The sequence below is a fragment of the Crinia signifera genome, chromosome 6 (genome assembly GCF_055691185.1).
Source record: "Crinia signifera chromosome 6, ASM5569118v1, whole genome shotgun sequence".
NCBI classification, from domain to species: domain Eukaryota; kingdom Metazoa; phylum Chordata; class Amphibia; order Anura; family Myobatrachidae; genus Crinia; species Crinia signifera.
The window spans coordinates 263,580,556-263,593,769 of record NC_139222.1 but is presented as its reverse complement, the minus strand read 5'-3'; the positions used below and the strand labels follow the sequence as shown (position 1 = coordinate 263,593,769).

The following is a 13,214-nucleotide window of genomic DNA, read 5'->3' as shown; positions in this document are numbered from 1 at the left end:
GTGGTCATTTGGTCTACAGCATGATGGTCGACAGTCATTAGGTCGACATTGGAAAAGGTCGACATGAGTCTAGGTCAGCATGGTTCTAGGTCGAAAGGTCATTAGTTTGCCAGTGTCTAGGTCGACACTCAAAAGGCCAACATGGGGTTTTTCACAGTTTTTTAAGCTGACTTGCTGACAGGTGGTATTTCATGTCCTACCATCCACTAGGGCGTGGTGGGAGAATAAAATAGTGTGCCCGACGCATTGCGAGCGCAGCAAGTGATGCAAGGGGATGCGGTGCACTTTAAACTGTGTCCATGTTGACTGTGTTGACATTCAGGTAAAAAAAAAGTGAAAAACCTCATGTCGACCTTTTGACTGTCGACGTAGACAAAGTCGAAGTAATGACCTCTTGACCTATAACCACGTCGACCTAGACCCATGTCGACCTAATGACTGTCGACCAAATGATCCCAACCCATCCCCTGCCCTTTTTGTGAATTTTTTTTTTTACATGGTGCCACAAGATTTAGGCAGCGCCTTTAACAGTACATAAATGTGATGAACACTACAAGAAATAAGTGATTTACAGTACAGAACAATGTGTATATCATAAAACTAAACTTAGCAGCAGGGCGGTGGAACCCAAGGGTTAGGTGTTGCTGTAGGCAGGGCGTGGAGTAGGGCTGTGTGCTCATTACCCAGTCCCATTTCTCTCCCCATTATCGCTACAGACAGCCACATGTCTGGCGGAATGACAGCTGCAGCAGGTTCTCTCCCCAGTCCAACACACACCAGTCCTCTCTCCTGGTGTAATATGTTGCCCACCCAGCAGCCTGCCAGTTCTCACAACAGTGCTACTCCATGTGTGGCGCAGATGGTGTATTTTCTGATCATTTAAAAGCAGCAAGGTTGGCCACACCTTCCCCGTCAGCCACGCCCCCTCTCAGTACCAGGGCCTGGCAGAGCTGTCGGCACCCTTGGCTGTAGGCAATGGGGAGGAGTTGATGGTATACGTGAGGGAACGAAAATAAAATTAGGGAAGATTAGAAAGAGATCCCATTGCTCAATGCCCTGGCTGATCAGCAAGTTAGAAGCAAACTACATTGCTAGGTCCCCCCCCCCCCCCCCCCCAAAAAAAACATTTGTGTTTGACTTGGAATTTTATTCCAGGGATCGGCATTTGAAGTGATAACCATCTGTGTTTACCATCTATGTATGAAACCATCAACGAAGAACCATCAATGGTTAAACCTGCAGTAGGATAGTGGCTGGGTGGCATGACTGGGGCATGAGGCGAATAAAAGTGCAAACAGACTTAGGACCTTATTCAGGTCCGTTCGCACCCGGCCAATCTTTGCACATTTCTGGGCATGTGCTGGGTGCATGCACCTACGGCGAAGAAACTGTTCGCTGGGTGCATGTACCCATTGTTGCGGGGCGGCGGGCTGCCCCATTAGCATATGGGAACACCCAGCATTTCATGGGCGGTCCCATGCTAATAAGGCCGTGACGGACATGCGGGGGGGGGCGGGCAGCTGACATCACCAGATGCGGGCAGCTCACATCCATCAGCCCCTCCTTCCCCTGAGCGTACACGCATATGTAAGTTACTCAGGGGTGAATTTATGAAGCTTGGAGAAGTGTTATCTATCCCCATAAAGAACGTTATGAGCAAGGTGATAATGGTTCAGCCAATCAGCTACAATATGTAAATTGACAGGTAAGAGCTGATTGGCTGAAGCATTATCACCTTGCTCATAACGTTCTTTATGGGGATAGATAACACTTCTCCAAGCTTCATAAATTCACCCCTCAGAGAAATATTACATATGCGTGCACCTTCCACATCTTTCAAATGGTTTGCGGCCCTCGAAAGATGTGAGACGGTCCCAATGGCATGCGAAGGGATGTTTATATAAAACATCCATTTGCAGACATTGGGAACATACGCAACTTGTGCCACCATTCGCAAGGCGGGATCTAGTTTACTCGCAAGGATACAAATTCACATCCAAGCGAATGAACCACAATAACCCCCTTAGTCAAGACGGCCCAGCCATTCCTGCAACGGGAGAAAAAAAAACCCCAGTAAATATAAATAAATAAATCATCGCAGCCATCTGCTGTGTATATTCGGCGAACGCACCCCCCACTTACCTACTGTTTTCCAGTATAAATTCCTTAGCAATGCTGTACTTAGCCTGTAGCTGTTGTTATACTCTAACAGAGCACACTCGTTTTAGAAGGGACAAGACTTACTGCCTCCTACAGATGTCAGGTTAAAGGAGGTTTATGACTACCCCCATGCAGATACATTGGATTCAATTGCTGTTATTCATGTATACTTGTTTCAAGATGTATTTTTTACGGTGTCTGTGTAAATGGCACTAAAATGTTTTGTAATGGATACTGTACTGTAGATCAGTTGGTTTTCATTAGCAAAGTCTTTTCTCTCTATATACTGTAGCTTTCTTAAACAGCTGACTAGTGTTTTCCTCTTCATCTGCTGCTCGCTTACAGCGGACAGGGTTCCGGGTAGCTGACCTATTCCTGATTTGAATTACGTTATTTGATTTCCACCTTTTACAGACTTTCCTTTTTTGTTAATACCGCTGAACTACACATGGCGAGTTTATCATAATTGCTTCTCTCCTCACTGAGACAAAGTATTCATTTCTGAAGGCTAATACTACAATACTTCCTGGCAATAGGAGGTACAGGATTATGTTCCACGGCACGGAGATCTAGACCGAGATTGTCAAGGCATTTATATTCATGAGAGTGAAATTATGTTTTTAGCCTAAGTAGGCTTCCTGATTCCTTAAATAAAAAGGATGTTATGTTAACGGGAAACACTTTCTTACTTTTGCAACTGCAGAAAAATTCTCTTCAGAGAAAATCTCTTCCCTGTACTTTTGCCGCGGACGAAATGTAGTAAAACAACCGCGTGTGCTCCTGTTATTGGGCAGTCGCTACAAGCCTAGGCTATTTATCTGCCGTGCATTATGAGATGTCACAACTTTTACCAGTGGCATATGCCATTTTCACAGCTGACTAGGCCCATATGTGGGTCAGTGACCCATTCAGCCTCGATGCTGGAAGGGCTTTGTATTGCTTTAGTTCATTGTATTACAGGGACCCGACGACTCTGGAGAATGTTATGCTGAATTCCATTTTATTAGCTCATAACTTTAGGAAGAATTGCTCAAACTGCATTCAATTTCATAGCAGCAATATTAGCCTTTTCGTACATTTCTTCACACTGTGGTCATGATAAAATAAATTAGGTTACCAGAAATATAAACCTTTTTATTTCCCTTACAAAAACCTGTCATGCCGACGGTCAGCAAACATACAGAGGCGTCCTCATATATCTAGATTCCGGGCGCCATGCAGAGCAAGAGGATTGCTGCGAGTCACAGCGTGATGCGACTAGGGGACTGTGCTGGTTGATTTGATATGCGACACACCTATATATATGGGGGCGGCACTTAAACTGATGACACCTGTTGCGTCAGGCTGCAAAAAGGGGGTGTGGCCTCATGTGATGGGGAGTGTCTTTCTGGGAGGGGCATGGCCTAGCGGACCAAAACACCCTTCTTTGGCATCAGGGGATGCGGACTGCCCCGAGCAGGCCTGTGGCGGGTGACACCCGGATGCGCCACTGCTTGTATATTATGTGTGACTGTATATGAAGCAGAGGCTGAAGTGAGGGTATGGAAGATATAAAGCGATTTTGTGTTCACTTCAGAGAGTATTGCTGCACATGCCAGAAAAAGGGGTGTGGTCACCAAAATGGGGCATGTCCTTAAGAAGACAGTGCTGATTAAACTTATTCATTAAAAAAAAAAAAACTAATTTTGAGACAAATTTACTATTCTGGGTATTATTTTGAATTGTTTTGTTATTACTAAAAGAAAAAAATATTAGTGTATTAAGTTAGGGTGAGGGTTATGCTGTATGGAGGGGCAATAAGGGTTAGGCTGCGGGAAGGGGACCGTTCGATTTAGGAGGATGCCACTGTAAAGGTTGCTTCTAATTGGAAAGACCCCAGCAAACCTATTAGCGGTGGTAAATTCCCACCACTTATAGGATACTGGCCCTAAACTCTGTAACAAAACTATGGACAGCCTCTATTAGAAGAAGAGATATTGGTCATATGTTGTTATATTCTTTAACCCTTTCAAGTCCAACGTCTTGTCAGGCTCAACAGCCCTAGCGCTAGTAGCAGATCCAGTGGTGAGCCACTTTAAAATAAGAACATTAACATCGTTCAACATTCGATGTCGACCATTTTTGAATAAAAAAAAAAGATATAACAATTCATTTAAACATTTAAACCAGACTTTTTGAATTGCAAAAAAAAAAATGTGGACTGCAAAAGGTTAAGGTTGCTATCAGGCTATATGTTAGTTATACTACAACTGAATTATTGTTCCTTCTGGAGAAAAAGCTGAAACCTATTAAAATAATACCTTCTGTAGTCCTAGCCATGATTTCAGGTTTTACTTTCCTTACCTTTTGAAGTATTTCTATAATAATTAAAAAATAAACGAATAAGCGCATGAAACGACTTCTGAAGGAAGTCTATCGCCAATGGCAGCCCCAGCAACGATATGTAGACTAAGATGGTGGGTTGCCGGCGCAGTGAAGGTGCGGGATGTCTCCAGGGGAGTCCGTGGCCTCACTGACCAGCTCTACACAAATAAGACTTTGGTATTGTTGTCTGGGACCATTACTCAAAGGGATGTGGTCAATTGGTCTACAGCATGATGGTCAACAGTCATTAGGTCGTCATTGGAAAAGGTCGACATGGGTCTAGGTCGACATGGGAAAAGGTCAACATGTTGTGCCGACAGGTGGTATTTCATGCCCTACCATCCACTAGGGCGTGGTGAGAGAATAAAATAGTGTGCCGAGCATTTGGGTGAAAAAACAGTGAAAAACCCCATATTGACCTTTTGACTGTCGACCTAGACACTGTCGAACTAATGACCTTTCGACCTAGAACCATGTTGACCTTTTCCCATGTCGACCTAATGGTGTCGAACCAATGACTGTCGACCATAATGCTGTAGACCAAATGATTCCAACCCTACTCAAAGGACTGTACAGATGTAGAAGAGGGCTCCGACGGAACGACTACTCCTGGTGTGATTGCAGAGGAAAAATAATGACTTAACATCTCTTTATTTGTATTTGCACTGTGTATATCAACTGTAGAAAGCTATACTTAGGACAGGCATGAAAGCAGCAGGTGACGCAAGGGGTGGCGTGTGTGTGTGTGGGGTGGGGGACCTGTAAAGCCGGAGCTGTTTGGAATTCTGTGTGTAAGTACTGTATGTGCCTTACATTTCTCGCCCCGCTCTCCAGTACTAATTTTAAACTGGAAGATTTAGAGAGCTATTTGGCTGCTTCTATCACGTTGTGGGGGTCGAAAACAGGCAAGAGGTGGAACATTGCTATCAAGTAATCTGCGGATAAGCCAGTTAAGCAACGATACATCATAATTGCTCAGCGCGTGTTCCTACTTTTAGTCATTGATTCCCACTACCCAACTGCTATTTTACCCTCTTAGTTCTGAAAGTTGTACCTAATAGGAAGAAGTGGGATTATGCTTTCATCTGTACAGCTCACTCATGAGGAGAGGGGCTTCACAAATCACCAGAGGTTTCGGGAGCAGCCGGCAGAAAAGCCAAGTTCCTTAGTTAGGCAATGGGCTTATATGTATCTCTTCTATGTGGCTTTTTCTGTATTACCTTCCACAACGTATTAAATGTGGACACATTTTGCTACCGCAGTTTAATAAACATAACCTGATATTTCTCGTTATGATTTAAAATGTATAAGTATTATCAAAGAAAGCATTAATGGGCCGATTCTGGATCACGCACGGTGCATACCCTGTCTACGAATGGCTTTGGCGAGTTACTCACTCGCCGAGCCGTTCGCAGCAAGGAGGGAGGGATGGAGGCGGACAGGATCGGTGGCGGCGCTGGGCCATGGGAACTCCCAGCATTCTATGGGTGTCCCTTTGAAAACGCCGGGCAGTCACTTGGGAATGCGGGCTGGATGATGCCTGCCGGGGGCGGACGGCTGATGTCACATGACGGTTCAAAAGCATTATGTGCCAAAGGGGCATTACTAATGTGTGGTATAATATGTATGGTGCATTACTGTGTGACTGTACGTGTATAAGGGTCACTTATTGTGCGGTGTAACATGTATAAGGGGTACTCCTTTGTGGTGTAATATGAATAAGGAGCAATGGGTCAGGGACAGCGATAGGGCTCACCAACCAAAATCTTACCTATGGCATCAAATAATCTAGGACCGGCTCTGTACACAGGGCTGCCCCCAATAGATCCTGGCTCCTTAGGCAGCTGCCTAGTGGTAGAGCCGGGCCCTGCCATTTACTTGCTATTGACGTGCAAAAACCCAGTGTTTCAGGCCATAAAGAATACTTGCTTATAAGGCACCTTTAATCCTCCTAAAATGCATAATATATTTAAAATGTGGGCTGGTGATCACGTGTCATAAAAAACACCACCCCATCTGAGGCTTTATTTACCTTTATGGGTTGGAATGTTGGGAAATGATTCTGTTGACATGAGAAGGCATTCAAGAACAGCGAGGTTAAGGGTGCTGCACCCCCCCCCCCTCCTTTTTGATCCATAGTCAATTTCTTTGTCTTTGTTTGTTTACACTACCTGCCAAAAAGTAGTGCGCCAGAATTGAATGAAAATTCCCACTGATTCAGCACCATTCTGCCAACTCTGCTTCCAGGAACGTGGGGCTACAATCATAACTGTACACTTCCCAGAACCGTGAGGCTTCCAAACACATTGCGCTACGCACAACATCAGATCTATCAATCAGACAGCGAGTTACCAGCTAAAGACCCAGACTGAGAAGCTGAAGTTTTCACGCCTACAGTACAAGCACGAGATCCAGGTAGCTGAATGAGATGGTTTGCTAACCTTCCAACATTTCCTGATTAATGGTAGCTGAGAGATCACTAGATGCCAACGTATCAGTTTTATGGGTCCATTCAAAAGTGGTCACTGCTGTCTGGTACTCAGCGGAGTTAGAAGTCACCCCCCTGATTATAATACAGCATGGGATGCCGGTAAAAGCCAACAGCTCCAAAATGACAACAAACACAAAAATCAGCTATTCCGGAATACATTGTCTATTTTTGATCTGGTTATCAATGAGTTTTTCATCTTTGGGGGGGTCATTCACAATGGCACACTGACTGCTCACGTATTACGGTGTCTCTGAGCTGAAAAATCGTAAAAGCGGCACAGCTGAAGAGGTAAGGGTCCATGTGTGCAACCCCGTATTATTTCCATAGGTTACAAGACAAATCTGCTCACTAGATACAGTTGTATCCAATAAAGAGAGCACCCCAAATTCACAGACCAGGGTAACAAAGTGAAAAATGTCCCCTGATTATATAAATTAATAGCTAAAGGCCCAGGTGGAAAGTGCAATGTTGCTACAAACGATTGCAGGAATGGAGGTTTAATAAATGAATTTGATGGTGGATGAAGCATTTAAAGCCCAATTCTCGCATCACATTTTGCATGTTTCACACATGACTCCGCTGCCCAATTTTTGTAGCCGCGTGTTCCACTTTTGTATGCAAGTTCTTTTAGGCAGACAGACGGTTTAGCTGTTATTGATGCCCCAGAATATGTCCAAGAGAAGGCCAGTCATGACGATTGCCGGGATCTGGAAGCTCTAGCGATGTACATAGCGGATATATGTAGTAATTGTCACTTAGAATAGTTATAATGTGAAAGCTGTAGCGATAAATTACTAAGATGGGAGTTCTATTGAGGATAGAATGTTGCCCATAACAACCAATCAGATTCTAATTCTTATTTATTTAGCACCTTCTAGAATAAAATAGGTAAATTCTGATTGGATATTGCATCCAATCAGAATTTACCTATCCTATCCTCAATATAACCCCATATCTTAGTCAATTTACACCAGTGACTCTGGTAGAGGAGCAACTCTTGTGGTCTGGCAGGTTGTAGATGCGTTTAGTAAGTATCATCATGGAGGGAGGGGACTGACCGTGGTCATTGGCAATGTGAAGTCCAAGGATAGACCTTCATCAAGAGTGACGCAGCAGGGGTAGGGTAGGCAGCAGGACTGCCATGAGAAATTGTGGGCCCCCTCCCCCTTCTCAAACCTATGGAGTCCCTTGTGAGACCTCCAGAGTTTGCAACATTGGCCACGCTACTCTACCTCTACATTACTTCAAGGGAAATGTGAACTTTGTTTATGACAAATTTATGCTTGATAGACTCCAGTCCTGGGCTTTCTTTCTGAATGGGCCCGGGACAGAAGAAGCCACAGCCTGAGAAATGGATAGTAGAAGGAGAGGATTCCATTAGGGATGCCAATCCCGCAGCATTTTTTCAATCTGGTGATCCAGGATTGAAAAATGCTCAATCCCCGGATTGGCATTCCTAATTAAAAAACATGCCGGTCTACCCTCACCAGCCGCCCTGCACATTTACTTACACTGTCGGGTGTACAGCAGCGGTGAGGTGGGGCCTGGTGAGGAGAGCAGTAATGTGCGGCTGGTAGGAGAGCGGCGATGTGCGAGTGCGACAATGATGCCTGTGCAGCGTGACCTCTTATGCCGGGTTGGGTGCAGCTAGGCAGCATCTGAGCGGGTGCTCAGACGCTGCCCGGCATTAGACTGCGCATGTGCAGTCTGATCCCAGGATGGGATACTCCCAAATCCGGGATTTAAATCCCGCACATTTTGGGGCCAAATCCCAGGATCCCGCCGATCCCGGGATTGCCCACCCTAGATTCCACCAACTAACACCAGGCCTTCCTAGCAATGCCTCTGATCTTGTCTTTTAAGAGCTGAGCACTTACATTAGGAAAGCATGGGGGGTAGCACAGACCCCAGACCCCAATTGGCATTGCCAGGCTCCCCTTACTTCCCAGGACCCATAGAATCTGCACCGTGCCCCAATGCACCCGTTGTATATCTGCCTCGTCCCTCAACTGTACAACTTATTGATTTAAATCACCTATCAAATTGGTACAAAAAGGTTATCCTGTCAGTTACACCTGTATATGAAACAGAACCCATACATGCAATGTGGATTATATGGTTTATATGTATAGAGAAAAGAGAAAACACAGACTTTCCTGATTCCACTTGTAAGGGCAGAAAAATGGGGCTATGCTTCATGAGCGACTGAATAGCATCCAGACAGGAATGACAGATCAGAATGTCCTGGCCCCTCTGTCATGTCTTCAGACTGCAGAGACAAGCACCGCTGCTCACAGGAATCAATCTTAGGCCAGTCATTTGTTCCCCAAGCTGAGGTTCCATTTCCCTTCTGGAACATCGGACAATCTATAGGCTAATGTAACGTCTGACTGGCGGTGTTGACGCTAGGATGCTTTCTGGAAGTGACCTACAATAAGCACCTGAATGGGAGCAGCATTCTGGGTACTGACAGGTTGAATAGTGTGGGGCCATGAGGTTATGCTAGATAGGGCATTAATATAGAGGATGGCGATGTCTAACCAAGTGACTTTATATTATGTGCGCTGTGCTTCCTCCTCGTTCTTTTGTTATGCACCTTTATGGAGTAATAGTTACGTTCTTTTCTGTCGTTCCACGGGAGGTTTTTATTGTTATATTATTGGTTTTTGCAGCATTTTTTTTTTCTTAAATGAGCCGCCAAGTTCTTTCAAGCCACCACCCTTTCCTAGTGGCCATCGGTAATCGGGAGATGATTAACGTTGCTCAGAAAACAGAAACATTTTTGCCTGTTTGTAGTTTTATTATTATTAGGATTCAAGGTAGCGCGGATTGAATAATTAATATTAAAAGGGTTAGTACAGTACAATTTAGGAGGACAAGAGCAATGTAAAACAAATGCAAAAGTAACCCCAGTGTTGCTAGTGATGGGCGCAATTCTAGCAAAGAACAAAAGGCCTGATTCAGACGTATGTTCGCAGCCTAACGAACAGGTAAATGCTGCCCGCCACTTGTATCCAATCGCTAGCCCGCGAGACAACAAAATCATTCCATGGTCGCTGACCATGGAATGATTTTTCCTACGTTGAGGCGATTTGGTCCGATTTTGGCCGATTGCGACCAATTGGCCCGTTAAATTGGACCAAATCACCTCTCCCTGACATGCAGTCGGGTCCGATGCGTGGTCCCGTGCGCATCGGACCCAACTAGGTGGTCGGACCGGCTGGCCGTCCGACCCCCCTTTCTGGGGCGGGCGGGAAGCAGGGACGCATGCGATCCATCACAACAGATCGCATGTGGCTCGCACTCTGTCGGGTGTCCGTACACTACTGCGAGACGTCGCAGGCAGTGTATGGGCACCTTTAGTTTTATCCTGAACGGAGAAGGTCAAAAGGGGGCGGGTGCCATCCGTGTAAGTAAATGTGTGGGGCAAACAGTTTGGGGGGGGGAGCATTTTTTTTAATTAGGGAGGCCAACCCTGGGAATCATGGAATTAAGCATTTTTCAATCCGAAATCACGGCTTCCCTAGTTGTGCCCCCTCATAATTGCATTGGTTGTCCATGGTGCATTTTATACACACACACACAAAATCACTCCTTTTTGTGCTAAACAATGTTATAACAGAAAGTACAAGCAATTTTTGCAGGGACTCTGATCTATTTCAAACCTGCTGGATATGGAGAGAGGGAGATGTGATGACAGAGATTGGAGGTAGGAGCAGATAGGCACTCTGCGGTGGGGTGGAGAATTGGTGGACTACACAATGTCCCCGCTAAAAACGAAAGTTAAAACTGTCACAGCTCAAAGTGAAAGTACATTGCAGAAGCCGTCATTTTGACGGGCTTTTAACTAGTCGTATATATTTTTGACCTCAGCAGTCTCCTGATTGGCTGGGACGCTCCCGATTGTTAGGCACACCATTTTTTCCTTCCCGTTACAAGTTTTTTTAGGTCAAGTGCCAGTAAATTGGTACAGCTAATATTTAAATTGACAACCGATTAATTGTAATTTTTTTTTTTTTATATGAAATGTGGCTTTACCTGTTAACCTCTCAGTTCAGAAGATATAAATAGGTAGCTTTCTTGAGTATATCCTAGTATATTAAAATACACTTCATCTTTTTTTTTGTGATTTTGTTTAACCCCACTTCCTTAAATACTATACAGCCCTTCTGCATCACCTTATTAACGTTTGCCTGAGAAGGTTATGGCGTACCTTTAAGATGTTTAAAAAAAAAAATCTAATTCCGTGCACATAATAATATCACCCGCACTCACTGACATGTACTTATTTTTTTTTTTAAACAGTACAAGGTTACATTATGCAGGAGTCCCATTTTCGCTAGCCCTCTCCGTATGCAATAATGTTCTCTCCTCCAGCTGTATAGACTTTTTTTTTTTTTTTTATCTGTCCTATTGGTATGTAAATTAGATTCCGCAACATGGACATTACTTTCTTCTCTCTATAACTCTCCTTACTCCTAAATGATGTTTTTTGGAACCAGTCCCCAGTTTCTTGTAACCGTTACATGCTCCAGTTAAGTTTGCATAGACTTCTCATTTTATTCTTACAGGTTTCCTAAAGTCTAATTCCAACCACCCCGCTGAGTTTAACCTCCCTTTTCAGCCCCTCTGCAAGCAGAGAAAAAAAAAAAAAAGGAGAACGTCGTTTGCTAGCCCATTCCTGCCTGTGTTCAATTACTTCTATCCACAGCTTGGAGAACTGCAGAGAACACAATGCACAAATCTTTAGCATCTGCTAATCGCTTTCCATAAATATTACCTATTTCAAGGCGGTTTTCGTCTCCAAAGTAACAATTTGCTTTCCAATAAACCACTTTACTCTATTTTTCTCTTAATAGACAAAATCACTGTAAATAATGCCGTGTTTGCCTAAGGAAACTCTCCCTTCTACAAAGTAACGCGAACGATTGTGCTAATGATCCCAGAGCCGTTAATGTGGCTTCTCCAGTTAAATTGATTCATGAATTTTGAAGAGAACATTATCTAATGAATTTTCTTTGAATAGAAAGCAATTAAAAGGACAAATCAGACTGATTAACCCCACAGCCAACCTACTGCCACAATCGGTGCTCGGTTTGAAATTATATCATAGGGAAAAACTAGAGCAGATTTGCTATCTTTCTGCCCTCTGCTAATCCATGTAAATTAATGAACAAAAAAGTTAATTTCTTTGGTGACCTTCTTTTGGTATCACCTGGATTATGCTTATGTTTAATTTGCTTAATGTTATAATAATAAAGACTAAACATACTTTTCTTTCTAACAAAGTGATTATCATTCCCTGCAGTCTCAAATAATTTTATTCCTCACTTAACCCACATGCAAAAGTGCACTTTCCCCTTCCAGGCAAACTTAAGTAACTTTTGCGGAAGCTCAAGAGTTCAATGACATTTTTTTTTTCAACATGCATAAAAATGTTAATTGACGCTCTGTGTGCTTTTGTGACTGTGTATTTTTACTTACCAATTCTTAAAAAGTAAAAATAAAAAAACAGTTTTATATAGTGTTAATTATGAATGCAGCGAAAAGCAATAATAAGGGGTTATCGCCGGCTGTTGACGTTGGCTGTGGGTTCACCGGTGATAGCGTCCGCCTGCAAAATCCTACACACCAAGGAATCCTCCAAAAACGACACTCAACGCGTTTCGAAATCCTTCTTCTTCAGGAGTGTGTATAGTCCAAAAGAGGGAACTAGTCCCTATTATATAGTCCTGCGTGCAGCGTACACACCTGTGCACGCCACCGCAATCATTTACAGACCGGATTTCCCGGTTTGCGTCACAGGAAACAAGATGGCCGTGCGTGTCACGGACTTTCTTTGAATGGAACGCGGAAGTGGAATATAGCCGGCTTTACGCGTCGATTCATCTCCTTCAACTTACTGCAAGGATCACCTTGCAGCTCCGTGTTGGAAAAGAAATGAATTTTCCAACATGGAGCTGCAAGGTGATCCTTGCAGTAAGTTGAAGGAGATGAATCGCCGCGTAAAGCCGGCTATATTCCACTTCCGCGTTCCATTCAAAGAAAGTCAGTGAAATTAGATATATAAATGTGTTATATAAAAATCTTGGATGTAGTTTAGATTTCATATATTTGAATGTGTAAGGGGTCTGATGGTTTGTAAGGGGATAATGGGAGTTTTTATAGACATGTGTGGAGGTCCGATGGCATGCAAGGC

General features: G+C 43.9%; 1 protein-coding gene across 2 annotated transcripts in view; it reads left to right on the top strand.

The window, feature by feature from the left end:
* MGMT (O-6-methylguanine-DNA methyltransferase) overlaps positions 1-13,214 on the top strand; it is a 360,027-nt gene that overhangs the window by 301,990 nt on the left and 44,823 nt on the right. The gene's annotated exons all lie outside the window — the stretch shown is intronic.